This window comes from Staurois parvus, unplaced genomic scaffold, assembly GCF_062004578.1.
Source record: "Staurois parvus isolate SC_StPar_1 unplaced genomic scaffold, SC_StPar_1.0 ptg001262l, whole genome shotgun sequence".
Lineage (NCBI taxonomy): Eukaryota > Metazoa > Chordata > Amphibia > Anura > Ranidae > Staurois > Staurois parvus.
The window spans coordinates 314,499-323,067 of NW_028319058.1; the positions used below are offsets into that span (position 1 = coordinate 314,499).

The 8,569-nt window shown below is 57.6% G+C and overlaps 1 protein-coding gene across 1 annotated transcript in view; it reads right to left on the minus strand.

Moving 5' to 3' along the window:
- LOC149437737 (BICD family-like cargo adapter 2) overlaps nucleotides 1-6,194 on the minus strand; it is a 48,788-nt gene extending 42,594 nt beyond the window's left edge. The window contains exon 1 of the mRNA XM_089660679.1: nucleotides 6,079-6,194. The gene's annotated coding sequence lies outside the window, so the exon portion shown is untranslated. The remainder of the gene's footprint in view (nucleotides 1-6,078) is intronic.
- Between the last annotated feature and the right edge of the window lie 2,375 nt (nucleotides 6,195-8,569).

Below are 8,569 nucleotides of genomic sequence, written 5' to 3' on the forward strand. Positions count from 1 at the left end.
TAGTGTGTAGTGTGTAGTGTGTAGTGTATGGTGTACTGTAGTGTGTAGTGTGTAGTGTGTAGTGTAGTGTGCAGTGTAGTGTGCAGTGCAGTGTGCAGTGCAGTGTGCAGTGCGCAGTGTAGTGTGTAGTCAGTACCTGTGTAGATCGGACGTTGAGGTGTTGGAGGGAATTGCGGAGGCGCTGTGTCTCACCTGTCAGGGGGGAGGGTGTGAGAAGAGTTCAGGTCAGACCAGCAGAACGAGTGTGCCGATACTGCGCACCTTACACAATACCACATAATACACACCCAGACATGTTACCCGCTGCCCATACTGACGTCACAATGTAACATTTGGTACAACCCAAACACTAGGATGTCACCATCCTCGTACACCGACGTCACGACGTAACATATAATACAGCCCAGACATGTCACCATCCTCGTACACCGACGTCACGACGTAACATATAATACAGCCCAGACATGTCACCATCCTCGTACACCGACGTCACGACGTAACATATAATACAGCCCAGACATGTCACCATCCTCGTACACCGACGTCACAACGTAACATATAATACAGCCCAGACATGTCACCATCCTCGTACACCGACGTCACGACGTAAACTATAATACAGCCCAGACATGTCACTGTCCTCATACACCAACGTCACGACATAACATATAATACAGCCCAGACATATCACCATCCTCGTACACCGACGTCACAACGTAACATATAATACAGCCCAGACATGTCACCATCCTCGTACACCGACGTCACGACGTAACATATAATACAGCCCAGACATGTCACCATCCTCGTACACCGACGTCACGACGTAAACTATAATACAGCCCAGACATGTCACTGTCCTCATACACCGACGTTCACACATGCCAGACTCGTATCTTACACTCAGAGGAACTACAAATCCCAGCATAACTAGAATCAGGAGTCAGCATTTAGACTAATGAAGCTGACATCTGATTGGCTAATGAGGGACACGATGACGTCACTGTACAATGAGGACACCGACTCACCTAACTATTATTATCATTAGACATTCCACACAGAGCGAGTCAGTACAGCTCCACCTGACCGCACACTGACCCAACGTCCTCCGGTCCCTGCCTGACCGCACAGCACCTACCCCCCCCACCTACTGCCTGACTGCACAGCACCTACCCCCCCCACCTACTGCCTGACCGCACAGCACCTACCCCCCCCCCCACCTACTGCCTGACCGCACAGCACCTACCCCCCCCCCCACCTACTGCCTGACCGCACAGCACCTACCCCCCCCCCCACCTACTGCCTGACCGCACAGCACCTACCCCCCCCACCTACTGCCTGACTGCACAGCACCTACCCCCCCCACCTACTGCCTGACCGCACAGCACCTACCCCCCCCCCCCACCTACTGCCTGACCGCACAGCACCTACCCCCCCCCCCACCTACTGCCTGACCGCACAGCACCTACCCCCCCACCTACTGCCTGACCGCACAGCACCTACTGCCTGACCGCACAGCACCTACCCCCCCACCTACTGCCTGACCGCACAGCACCTACTGCCTGACCGCAAAGCACCTACCCCCTCGCCACCTACTGCCTGACCGCACAGCACCCTCCCCCCCCCCCTACTGCCTGACCGCACAGTACCCTCCCCCCCCCTACCTACTGCCTGACCTCACAGCACCTACCCCCCCCCCACCTACTGCCCTACTGCCTGACCGCACAGCACCTACCCCCCCCACCTACTGCCTGACCACACAGCACCTACCCCCCCCCACCTACTGCCTGACCGCACAGCACCTACCCCCCCCCCACCTACTGCCTTACCGCACAGCACCTACCCCCCCCCCACTTACTGCCTGACCGCACAGCACCTACCTCCCCCCACCTACTGCCTTACCGCACAGCACCTACCCCCTCCCCACCTACTGCCTGACCGCACAGCACCTACCCCCCCCACCTACTGCCTGACCGCACAGGACCTACCCCGCCCCCCACCTATTGCCTGACCGCACAGCACCTACCCCCCCCACCTACTGCCTGACCGCACAGCACCTACCCCCTCCACCTACTGCCTGACCGCACAGCACCTACCCCCCCACCTACTGCCTGACCGCACAGCACCTACCCCCTCCACCTACTGCCTGACCGCACAGCACCTACCCCCCCCCCCCACCTATTGCCTGACCGCACAGCACCTACCCCCCCCCACCTACTGCCGGACCGCACAGCACCTACCCCCTCGCCACCTACTGCCTGACCGCACCGCACCTATCCCCCCCCCCCACCTACTGCCTGACCGCACAGCACCTACCCCCTCTCCACCTACTGCCTGACCGCACAGCACCTACCCCCCCCCACCTACTGCCTGACCGCACAGCACCTACCCCCCCCCCCATCTACTGCCTGACCGCACAGCACCTACTTCCCCCCCCCCACCTACTGCCTGACCGCACAGCACCTACCTCCCCCCCTACCTACTGACTGACCGCACAGAACCCCCCCCCCCTCACCTACTGCCTGACTGCAGAGCACCTACCCCCCCCCCGCTGCCTGACTGCACAGCACCTACCCCCCCCCCACCTACTGCCTGACCGCACAGCACCTACCCCCTCCCCACCTACTGCCTTACCGCACAGCACCTACCCCCTCCCCACCTACTGCCTGACCGCACAGCACCTACCCCCCCCCCACCTACTGCCTGACCGCACAGCACCTACCCCCTCCCCACCTACTGCCTGACCGCACAGCACCTACCCCCCCACCTACTGCCTGACCGCACAGCACCTACCCCCCCCCCACCTACTGCCTGACCGCACAGCACCTACCCCCCCCACCTATTGCCTGACCGCACAGCACCTACCCCCCCCCACCTACTGCCTGACCGCACAGCACCTACCCCCTCTCCACCTACTGCCTGACCAGACAGCACCTACCCCCCCCCCCACCTGCTGCCTGACCGCACAGCACCTACCTCCCCCCATCTACTGCCTGACCGCACAGCACCTACTTCCCCCCCCCCACCTACTGCCTGACTGCACAGCACCTACCTCCCCCCCTACCTACTGACTGACCGCACAGAACCCCCCCCCTCACCTACTGCCTGACTGCAGAGCACCTACCCCCCCCGCTGCCTGACTGCACAGCACCTACTACCCCACCTACTGCCTGACCGCACAGTACCTACCCCCCCACCTACTGCCTGACCGCACAGCACCTACCCCCCCCCTGCTGCCTGACCGCACAGCACCTACCCCCCCCCACCTGCTGCCTGACCGCACAGTACCTACCCCCCCACCTACTGCCTGACCGCACAGCACCTACCCCCCCACCTACTGCCTGACCGCACAGCACCTACCCCCCCCCTGCTGCCTGACCGCACAGCACCTACCCCCCCCCCACCTACTGCCTGACCTGTCAGCTCGCCCAGTCACATCACTCCATCAGTATACACATCGCTCCGTCGGTATACACATCGCTCCGTCGGTATACACACCGCTCCGTCGGTATACACACCGCTCCGTCTGTATACACACCGCTCCGTCTGTATACACATCGCTCCGTCGGTATACACACCGCTCCGTCGGTATACACACCGCTCCGTCGGTATACACACCGCTCCGTCGGTATACACACCGCTCCGTCTGTATACACACCGCTCCGTCGGTATACACACCGCTCCGTCGGTATACACACCGCTCCGTCGGTATACACACCGCTCCGTCGGTATACACACCGCTCCGTCGGTATACACACCGCTCCGTCTGTATACACACCGCTCCGTCGGTATACACACCGCTCCGTCGGTATACACATCGCTCCGTCGGTATACACACCGCTCCGTCAGTATACACATCGCTCCGTCGGTATACACATCGCTCCGTCGGTATACACATCGCTCCGTCGGTATACACATCGCTCCGTCGGTATACACACCGCTCCGTCGGTATACACACCGCTCCGTCTGTATACACACCGCTCCGTCTGTATACACATCGCTCCATCGGTATACACATCGCTCCGTCGGTATACACACCGCTCCGTCGGTATACACACCGCTCCGTCGGTATACACACCGCTCCGTCGGTATACACACCGCTCCGTCTGTATACACATCGCTCCATCGGTATACACACCGCTCCGTCGGTATACACACCGCTCCGTCGGTATACACACCGCTCCGTCTGTATACACACCGCTCCGTCGGTATACACATCGCTCCGTCTGTATACACACCGCTCCGTCGGTATACACACCGCTCCGTCTGTATACACACCGCTCCGTCGGTATACACACCGCTCCGTCTGTATACACACCGCTCCGTCGGTATACACATCGCTCCGTCGGTATACACACCGCTCCGTCTGTATACACACCGCTCCGTCGGTATACACATCGCTCCGTCTGTATACACACCGCTCCGTCGGTATACACACCGCTCCGTCTGTATACACACCGCTCCGTCGGTATACACACCGCTCCGTCTGTATACACACCGCTCCGTCGGTATACACATCGCTCCGTCGGTATACACATCGCTCCGTCTGTATACACACCGCTCCGTCGGTATACACATCGCTCCGTCGGTATACACATCGCTCCGTCGGTATACACATCGCTCCGTCGGTATACACATCGCTCCGTCGGTATACACATCGCTCCGTCGGTATACACACCGCTCCGTCGGTATACACACCGCTCCGTCTGTATACACACCGCTCCGTCTGTATACACATCGCTCCGTCGGTATACACATCGCTCCGTCGGTATACACACCGCTCCGTCGGTATACACACCGCTCCGTCTGTATACACACCGCTCCGTCGGTATACACATCGCTCCGTCTGTATACACACCGCTCCGTCGGTATACACACCGCTCCGTCGGTATACACATCGCTCCGTCGGTATACACACCGCTCCGTCGGTATACACATCGCTCCGTCTGTATACACATCGCTCCGTCGGTATACACATCGCTCCGTCGGTATACACACCGCTCCGTCGGTATACACACCGCTCCGTCGGTATACACATCGCTCCGTCGGTATACACACCGCTCCGTCGGTATACACATCGCTCCGTCGGTATACACACCGCTCCGTCGGTATACACATCGCTCCGTCGGTATACGCACCGCTCCGTCGGTATACGCATCGCTCCGTCGGTATACGCATCGCTCCGTCGGTATACGCATCGCTCCGTCGGTATACGCATCGCTCCGTCGGTATACGCATCGCTCCGTCGGTATACGCATCGCTCCGTCGGTATACACATCGCTCCGTCTGTATACACACCGCTCTGTCGGTATACACATCGCTCCGTCTGTATACACACCGCTCTGTCGGTATACACATCGCTCCGTCTGTATACACACCGCTCTGTCGGTATACGCATCGCTCCGTCAGTATACACACCGCTCTATCGGTATACACATTGCTCCGTCGGTATACACATCGCTCCGTCTGTATACACACCGCTCCGTCTGTATACACATCGCTCCGTCAGTATACACATCGCTCTGTCGGTATACACATCGCTCCGTCGGTATACACACCGCTCCGTCGGTATACGCACCGCTCCGTCGGTATACACACCGCTCGGTCAGTATACACATCGCTCCGTCGGTATACACACCGCTCTGTCAGTATACACACCGCTCTGTCGGTATACACATCGCTCCGTCGGTATACACACCGCTCTGTCAGTATACACACCGCTCCGTCTGTATACACATCGCTCTGTCGGTATACACACCGCTCTGTCGGTATACACATCGCTCTGTCGGTATACACACCGCTCTGTCGGTATACACATAGCTCCGTCTGTATACTCATCGCTCTGTCGGTATACACACCGCTCTGTCAGTATACACACCGCTCCGTCTGTATACACACCGCTCTGTCGGTATACACACCGCTCTGTCAGTATACACATCGCTCTGTCAGTATACACACCGCTCTGTCAGTATATACACGGTCACTAGGTAACACATACACCCTGTAGAGTGCGGTGGGACATCCCCAGGACCGCCAGGACAGGTATGACAGGTGACACAGCGAGGGTCTCTCACTCACCTGGAGGGTCAGGCGGTGTGTGGGGGGTTCATGTCAGTGTCGGAGCGGCAGGTGACGGTTCCTCTCGGTGTTCCTTCCTCCTCCACCTCGGAGATGTAAGCAGATGACAGGTGTGGTTACAGAGGGAGGGGAGAACAGATTACACACCCCCCTCCCATCACATTCTCCTGACACCCAGGACACAGCCAGAGGGCGCTGCACACACCGACATTCCCCCTGCCGAGATCCTACACCAGGACGTCACCGGTGCGCAGGGAAATCTCTTCCCCTCAGGATCAAGACATTACCACCATCCATTCACCTCTGTGACCACATATGAAGGAGACCCTTCGCCCCGACTGCGGCTCTGCACTCCCCGGCTCAGCTGTCACTTACAGAAGACCAAAGCTTACAGAGGATTAGGGAGAGCAGGGATCCGGGAGCCGCCATAATCACTTGGGTCTGATGAAGGCACATGACATGGTAGCCATGGACGGGTCTGATGAAGGCACATGAGATGGTAGCCATGGACGGGTCTGATGAAGGCACATGAGATGGTAGCCATGGACGGGTCTGATGAAGGCACATGAGATGGTAGCCATGGACGGGTCTGATGAAGGCACATGGGATGGTAGCCATGGACGGGTCTGATGAAGGCACATGAGATGGTAGCCATGGACGGGTCTGATGAAGGCACATGAGATGGTAGCCATGGACGGGTCTGATGAAGGCCCATGAGATGGTAGCCATGGACGGGTCTGATGAAGGCACATGAGATGGTAGCAATGAACGGGTCTGATGAAGGCACATGAGATGGTAGCCATGGACGGGTCTGATGAAGGCACATGAGATGGTAGCCATGGACGGGTCTGATGAAGGCACATGAGATGGTAGCCATGGACGGGTCTGATGAAGGCACATGAGATGGTAGCAATGGACGGGTCTGATGAAGGCACATGAGATGGTAGCAATGGACGGGTCTGATGAAGGCACATGAGATGGTAGCAATGGACGGGTCTGATGAAGGCACATGAGATGGTAGCAATGGACGGGTCTGATGAAGGCACATGAGATGGTAGCAATGGACGGGTCTGATGAAGGCACATGAGATGGTAGCCATGGACGGGTCTGATGAAGGCACATGAGATGGTAGCCATGGACGGGTCTGATGAAGGCACATGAGATGGTAGCAATGGACGGGTCTGATGAAGGCACATGAGATGGTAGCCAAGGACGGGTCTGATGAAGGCAGATGAGATGGTAGCAATGGACGGGTCTGATGAAGGCACATGAGATGGTAGCCATGGACGGGTCTGATGAAGGCACATGAGATGGTAGCCATGGACGGGTCTGATGAAGGCACATGAGATGGTAGCCATGGACGGGTCTGATGAAGGCACATGAGATGGTAGCCATGGACGGGTCTGATGAAGGCACATGAGATGGTAGCCATGGACGGGTCTGATGAAGGCACATGAGATGGTAGCCATGGACGGGTCTGATGAAGGCACATGAGATGGTAGCCATGGACGGGTCTGATGAAGGCACATGGGATGGTAGCAATGGACGGGTCTGATGAAGGCACATGAGATGGTAGCCATGGACGGGTCTGATGAAGGCACATGAGATGGTAGCCATGGACGGGTCTGATGAAGGCACATGAGATGGTAGCCATGGACGGGTCTGATGAAGGCACATGAGATGGTAGCCATGGACGGGTCTGATGAAGGCACATGAGATGGTAGCCATGGACGGGTCTGATGAAGGCACATGAGATGGTAGCCATGGACGGGTCTGATGAAGGCACATGAGATGGTAGCAATGGACGGTGTATTGCTTCTGTCCCATTCTGGGGTGACCTTAACCCATGACTGGAGGAAGCCCATGTCCATCCGAACCACACACAGCTCCTCATCTATAAGACGTCCGGAGGTATCGGAACTTCTCACCATGTTGTAGGTTCAGGCCACATACACTCCAGGTGTGTAGTCTGTGCAGGGGCCAATCATAAGGCTTGCATGCGGGTGGAGAGCACAGCCAGGAAACTGCTGCGAGAGCTTGAAATCTGTTGCGGCTGCAGGGTGCACCAAGAGGTACAAACATTGGGGGCAGTATGCTCCCGGGGAGGAATGCCTGCTACGCAGACTGCTTGTGTCCCGGGCATTCATCCCTGGAAATACTACCCCAAATGTTTGTAGTCCATCCAGCCACAGCAGTTTTCAGCCTCTCATCAACTGTCCTAGGCACCAATCTTCTATCCTGGATGCCAGATGGCCAACTATCTCTTATCCTGGACACTGGGCATCCAACTCTCTCTTATCCTGGACACCGGGCACCCAACTATCCCATATCCTGGACACCAGGCACCCAACTCTCTCCTATCCTGGACATAGAACACCCAGATATTCCATATGCTGGACACAGGGCACCCAACTATCCCCTATCCTGGACATAGGACACCCAACTATCCCATATGCTGGACACAGGGCACCCCACTATCTCCTATCATGGA